This window comes from Micrasema longulum, unplaced genomic scaffold, assembly GCF_059751315.1.
Source record: "Micrasema longulum isolate JH-2025_06_02 unplaced genomic scaffold, ASM5975131v1 h1tg000140l, whole genome shotgun sequence".
In the NCBI taxonomy this organism is placed as follows: Eukaryota; Metazoa; Arthropoda; class Insecta; order Trichoptera; family Brachycentridae; genus Micrasema; species Micrasema longulum.
In genome coordinates this window covers 110,086-117,631 of record NW_028277346.1, presented here as the reverse complement: position 1 = coordinate 117,631, position 7,546 = coordinate 110,086, and the positions used below count along the sequence as shown (strand labels likewise).

The window sequence follows — 7,546 nt, the reverse complement described above, 5'->3', positions numbered from 1 at the left end:
CTATGATTAACAAGTCACTAAAACTCTTGGGTTTTGTTAACAGGACATCTAGTGATTTTACTAATATGTTCACGGTTAAAACACTATATTGCTCACTTGTTCGTCCTCTTTTAGAATATGCATCCGTGATCTGGTCTCCCTTCTATGTAGGCCGGATAAATCATATCGAATCGGTGCAACATCGTTTGCTCAGAAAAGTAGCATGGCCAATCATCCATGATCGAGAGGGGAGACTACACTCACGGAGAAATGGAGTCAATGTTCAAAATCTCAAGTCTACAAAAACGTAGAAATAACATTGACTCCATATTTATGTTTAATTTACTGAATGGCTTAATTTTATTTTTTTTTTATTTATTTTTCTTTTTTAAATTCAAAACAATTTTTTTTTTTTTTTTTTTTTTTAAATTCCCGCCAAACTGCAGAAGCAGTTTTTTTGCAGGGATTTCTCTCTTTAAACATTTTTGTAACATAGTATAATAAATGTTTACATAAAATATTTTTTTAAAAAAATCTTAAAAATATCAATAAAATAAAAGTTTAAAAAAAATTAAATACAAGTTAATCAAGTCTTTTTTGAAAACGAAATATATAAAAAATAATAAACAAACACTTTTTTTTACACTGTTTTAAATTGTTTGGTTTCCCCATTTTTTATAATTTTTTTTTTTTTTTATAGACTAAACTTAGAATTTAAGAAAAATATTTTTAAAACCAATTTTACTTTGTTTTTATTCATATCACTATTTTTTATTTCGTCCGGGAGTCTCTTTACTATGCGAGGGAGTATAGACGCCCTGCAGTGGTATTCTGATCACTCTCGACACCCACGAGATGATCTCGACTTTCGGACGAGAATATAACGTGGTGTAATTTAGGGATTTTTATTTTTTGAACGCGGTTAAACTTGGTATTCTATATGGCAATTCTGATGATTACATGTCAAATTACGTAAATGAATTCGAACACATAAAACCAAAAATAATGATTTTCAATAGAAACATTATTTTGACCTTAAGAATGACCCAAAATACTTAATTATGTTGAATTTACCAAACCTCAATCGTTATTTCTCGTTATTTAGACGGTTTTATAATTGACGTTTCATAGTTCGATATCTACCCGCAACAGCGTGAGTGTCGAAAATGAGAAAAAATACTCGTGCGCATGCGTCACTGACGAGATGAATATACCTATTACAAAATATAACGCTTTTGCTATCCTGATGAAAATTTATAACGTGTGCCATGTGGGGTATTTATTTTTTCTACGCGTCAAACTGTACTTTTTATATTGCAACAATGCAAAACATAAACAAACATACAGTGACAGTTCAACTACTTTTGTAAATGATAAGTATGCCCCGGATCTACATGTCCTTAGGGATTTTGTTTATTTTTATAGAACCTCTGTGAAATACCTACTGTACTCTATAGAAACTTGCATACGAACCACAGCGTCCCTAAATGTACATCTTGCGCGACAACAGGAATCATCATTTGAAGGTATGTTTATCTAATTCGGTATTTTAATCAAACTTATATATTGTGTACGGTTTAAACCTACCTTACGAGTTTTTTCTCAAGTTGTTAATCATTATAATATTTATAAATTGTAAAAGGTTAAGAATAAGCTAGTGTTAGTAAAAAATAAACAAACCACCAAGCCGTTTTCCCCGGGACAGCCAGAGGATATACAACACACATGCGTTTGCAGTCATACAAAATCTCATGCATGTGTGCTGATTTTTCCAACTTTTGAAGTATTACCATATCCGCAGTGGTACAGCAATACCGCTACTGCGAACTGTTAGTTTTAATTGTTGATATTCGTAATGTAAATTATTATTATGTATGTAAATACTTATCGTTTCAGCAGTATTTTTGTTTGGTTAAAATCGCAAGTAATATATTAACAGCTTTTATGTTCCCCTTTAATTTTTTTGTTGATAATTAGGCTTCCCGCCCATTAGGCAGCTCGGCTGCCGCAGTCAAAATTTTGCAAAGCCAGTTAAAGCAGCCAGCCTGACGGCCAGTCCAAATAAAATGGATGTGGAAGATGTTTTTGTTTACATTTTATCTCGTAAGAAACGCAAACCAAAAAGAAGATATTGAATTCATCCTTTACTTGAAAGGGTTCATTTCAAAATTATTTTATGGATCTTCTGTATCGAAAGTCATTGCAAATTCGTTTCATAAAATACTTCTGGCTGCTACGACAAGTGCGCGGAGACTGAGGCAGTCACATACATTTGCTTTGTCTCGTTCTGGCTGCAGGCAGCCAGTTGGCTGCCGTGCACGTCAAACGCGTTCTAATGGCTGCCGCAGCCAGGAATTCTTGGCTGCCTAGTGTGCGGTATCTAATAAGCCGTCATATGTAGTATTAGCTGCCGCAGCCAGGCTGCCTAGTGGGAGGGGAGCCTTACAAAGTATTGCCGTACCGCCCGTACCACTGATGAGATCCTTCTCAAATAATTTGTTGGGTTCGGTCATGCCATCTCTTTTTTGGTCTTCTTTGTTCATTAGTCTTCCTCATAATTAATATTTATTTTATTAGTGGTTTAGTGGTGGTATTTCAATTTTATTTATTCATATATATGTACATTACAAAATAGAACATCTTAATTCACACATATAGAAATAATGAAAATAAAAAGGTAAAATTAGGTATTTATAAAAATAACACAGGTATACATAATATCCAGAAAATAATATGTTAAAAAAGTAAGAGAATCTTGTAACGACAAACTCCCTCAGAGACGTGAAAAATTACAAATGTTTATTAAGAAACAATGAAAGACAATTGGACATGCATACACATAAGATATTTAATTTTGCTAAACCCATCACCCTTTATAATAGCTCACAGCATGTGTTATAAAAAGGATACAATATTATTAAGGTTATTGTAATATAATATAATTTATGTTATGAATAGTGGTGTTTAATTATACCTTTGCACTAAAACAAATATTAAATCAATATTAATAATAATAGTAGTAAATAGTAAGCTCTATAAATGTCTAGACTTTTAATGATATTATCTTCTAAAAAAAATCTCATTCTCTTTTAGAACATCTGTAAATAATTTAACCTTTATAAGTGTATTTTTTCAGATTATATTAAACCAGTAAAGCGGATCTTTCGAAGGGATGATATCGATTGGCTCTTTAAATTTATGCTGTAATGGAATATATGGATATCAAACTATTCGTCATCTGCTTGGAGGTGGGACACATTGTTTATTAAGTAATTCAAGTTTTTTTTGCACTCTTGAAAATTCTCATTTTAAATTGTAATTTACTTAAAAATTAAAGATAAGTGGTACTTAAATTCACAAATCTGAAATAATCAGTAGCAAGATTCGTCGCTACACCTTTATGACTGATATCTTTATTATAAAGATAAATCTAAATAAAAAAGGATACAATACTTCAGTTATTATTATATAAATTGTAATATATATATTTTTATAGTTAAGATACCAGTCTGGGTATTAAAGATGTTGCAAAAACAATGAAATATCACTACCTACACAGTTATTATACATTTGTATATTTAAATATCAATCATCATTTATTTCCATATTAAACTATTTATTAGATTTGCTTTAAATAATACCCAATTTGTTATTTTTTCAAATGTTTTTTTATTACCAAACAGATTAAGAGCCAAAGTACATAAGAATTTTTTAAAAATAAAGTAAGTACTATTAAAATATCTTGTATTAGTTTAAAATTAATATTATATTAAATATTTTCTCTACAGCTCACGTTGGCATGTCCTAACAAAAGGAAATTTGTCACCATATGGAAAATACAAAGTTATACCATTACATATGACATCGCTTATATCATTTTGAATATTTAGAATTAATCAGCTTACACATATTTGAATTGCAATATCATAATCACAATACCTACAGACAACTTAAAAAATATTACCTTTACTGCATAATAATTTGCTCTGAGAAATAAAACATATAAATCACAAAATATAGCCTTCAAAGTTTTCTTTTTAAAAGGTTTAACAATATGCGGAATAATTAGGGTGTTTGATTCTTGCGTGTACTGATGAACTTTTGTACAATATACAAAAATATGTATATTGGCAGGTTTATTGCAATACCTGATGAATAACTTCCAACTTACCTAAATAAGATATATTTTACTATTTTAAGTGCTTATTTTAGTATGTCATTTTGTACTAAATATAAATGTAATTAAAAATGTATTGTAAATTATATAATTTTTTGTTTTTTTATTTTTAGCAAAGAGGAAATATCAAATGTTGCAATTTGGTGTCAATTTTTAACACCTTTATGATCATCTGAGAAAATGGGAGTAAATATGTGGCAGAGCAGAAAAGCGGACTACAGAAATGAGTCTACAACAACTACATTAAACACTCAAACCTTTTCTCACAAATGTAGAGCATTAGCTAAATTCTAGTTAGTTTTTTGTAGTTCTTTTTTATTATTTTATACCTAAAAACTTATAAACTACAGTGCAAGTACTGTTATTGAAAAAATATTTTGTGTTTTAGTTTCCCTTTCATACGTAATTAAAATATAGTCATATCTCACACATAAATATTTAAACACATATTTCAAATATAAGGAACCTTAATGTGATCACTTTCACCGGGAGAAATAAGGGCTCTGGCCAAGAATTGTATTTACTTTAGTTTTAGTTAGTTAGTTTTACGAAAACAGTACATTTGAAATTATTTTTATTTATATTACCTTTTGTTACAAGAAAATGTATTCTCACATCCTCTCAACGCGTTTGCTTATCATTATCATGCAAGAGGTCTCAGGTTCAGTTCCTGACATGGTAGACATGAAATATTTATTTTAAAATGTGATTTTACAGTACAATATTTCATAGTCCCTTGACTGGCACTCCAAGCGTACGATTGATCATCTTTTCTTTAAGTAACAAAAAGATCAAGATACGCTGCGATTGGTGTACCAATGCAGTGCCCTATGCAATTAGGTGCGGAATTGAAATGATGATGATGATTACCTACATTTATTTATTCTACGGTATAAAAATTCACCATATATTTATATTTTTTTTTAAAAGAGATTTGTGTTCTTATGATTTACTTAAACATTTAATTTTGAGGGCCATTTTCGACGAGTTGTAAATAACTCTCTATTAGAAAATAGGAATCAAAAAGAATCTAAGAATCTCCAAAGACTTGACCGGATCCAATCCCAAAGTCTGAGACTAGTCGTCGGAGCCATGAAGTCATCTCCAATTAACGCTTTACAAGTAGAAGCTTGTGATCCCCCACTCGGTATGAGAAGACAATACTTGGCGGATAGATTTCTTCTAAAATGCTCTGTCCAAAAAAACAACCTGCTCCTCAAAAAGGTACAGTTTCTCTCTGACTGCGTGACATCCTCATCTTTTTGGTTTCATAAACCACCCCCTTTACTAGTCAACAGTTTTCATTTTTACAAATCTTTCGAATCTAACATTTATCCTAAAGACCTTCTTCCCCTTTATCGTTTCCCATTTAAAACTTCTATTTATGCCCCAAGTATTGAACTCACATTCGGAGTCGAAAGCCACCTACAGCCCCGGTGTACATTCAACCGTATTCGGTCGTCAAGATGGATAGGTTGGAAAATTATCTACACTGATGGATCTCGGTCAGATTCGGCAACCCATACGGGTGCGGCTATATATTGTGAAGACAACAACTTTCAAAGATTGTACAAATTGCACAAGAATGCATCTGTATTTACCGCAGAATGTATCGCAATCCGAGATGCTGTCAAATACGCCTTAAGCTCACAATATAGCAAGTTCCTTATCCTGTCGGATTCCTTGAGTGCCTTACAAAAAATCAAATCCCCTCCATCCTTTTATCCCGAGGATGAGCTCTGCGTGGAAACTCGATTTCTTCTTTCTTTATCAGAGGCATCCAATAAGAGTATTGTTATGTCCTGGATCCCTAGCCATTGTGGTATTCCCGGTAACGAAAAAGTGGACGCGTTAGCAAAGGAGGCGGTCCACTCCGGGGATCCTGCCTATAGTAATTTACTACCACTAGGTGATCTCCTTGTTATGACGAAGGAGAAGCAACTTCGCACATGGCAAGAATATTGGGTAGCCTCTTCCCAAGCCAAGGGTAAACATCTTTTCCAACTGAAACCAAAAGTAACAGAAAAGCCTTGGTTTTCCAAAGTGATTCTGAACAAGTTTGAGACATCCTCCATATGCAGAATGCGCATTGGGCACTGCTGCAATGGTTCTCACCTGTTCAGAATCCATGTCCGGGACTCTGCCATTTGCGAATGTCAGCTAGATGAGGAAGATTTAAACCATATTTTTTTTGGATGCCCCATAAATGATTGTTATCCTGATTTCCTATCCGACCTCTCTGATATTAATATCCCATTCCCTATTCATATTCTAACTCTCCTGTCCCCACCCAATAAACGTGTATTTAAAATCCTATGTAAATATCTAGTTGTAAATGGTGTAAAGCTGTAAATATGTTTTATTATTATATGTTTATATTATATTAAATACTAACATACTAACTTGTACATATTATATTACTAACACATGTGTATATATATGTAAAAAAAAAAAACAAAAATACTCGACACTGGCCAGAACACCCGAGTTGAGATGTGAAAAGGCCATGAAAAAACGAAGAAGAATAATTGAGAATGTCAGAAGAATAAGTATATTTCAACGATATGGGATCAAACAAACAGATCTTGCACTGGTTCATTTTGTACTTACACATTCAGAGATTGTGACAGCAAATCTGAAATAAGGATTTAAAATTTATATGTATTTTGATTTGATATTTAAACCTTACAGCTTCAATTATAATTTGAGCAAAAAGTGTTCTTGCATGTAATGATTCATTATGTTATCAGTATACAGACATATAATTACAGTATTACTAACCATTAGAGGGACATCTTGTCCCAAGCATTGAAATACAGTAGACTTTCGCACATAATTGGTTCCTGAAAATGTGTGCGAATGTTGAATGTTCGAAAGTCGAGGGATGTAAAAAATATGTATTTTTTAATTAAGTTAATGAGGTGTTTAAGTGCTTTCAGGTGATTCTTTATAAATTTTTCAAGAGTTAGTTAAATACTTCCATATTTTTTGTTTTCTTGATAAAGAGTTCTATATATTAACATGCTGTATTTAATTTTCAAAATAGATAAGGCTTCATTCATATTTTTTACCGTCAAAGACAATTTTATCAGCTTTTTCCTTACATTAACTGTGTATTTCATTTACCAGTTGTTGCAATTAAGCAGTCATTTGACAGAGGTTCTGAGTGATATTCAATTAACTTGTTAACATCTTCATTGTTGAAGTCCTATACTATATTATCTGTGATAGTTTCCAGAGTTTCTTCAAAATTCATCATTTGCGGGCATAATTGTTTACAGGAACCTTTCATTTTTTACTTTTTTATTTCAGCCCACAAGTATCCAATATTGCTTATTGCGTTCCATATATTATAATTCTACTGAAATTGTCTTAATGTAGGCACACCTT

The 7,546-nt window shown here is 31.8% G+C and overlaps 1 long non-coding RNA gene across 2 annotated transcripts; it reads left to right on the top strand.

The window, feature by feature from the left end:
• Window positions 1-855: 855 nt before the first annotated feature.
• Window positions 856-6,158, top strand: LOC148284213 (uncharacterized). 2 transcript variants are annotated; one of them, XR_015825384.1, is made up of 3 exons: window positions 856-1,505; window positions 3,116-3,248; window positions 4,270-6,158. It is a non-coding gene; the product is annotated as an uncharacterized LOC148284213 (long non-coding RNA). The 2 variants fall into 2 exon arrangements; XR_015825383.1 differs by having other exon boundaries at window positions 873-1,505; window positions 3,116-3,227.
• The last annotated feature ends 1,388 nt before the right edge of the window (window positions 6,159-7,546 follow it).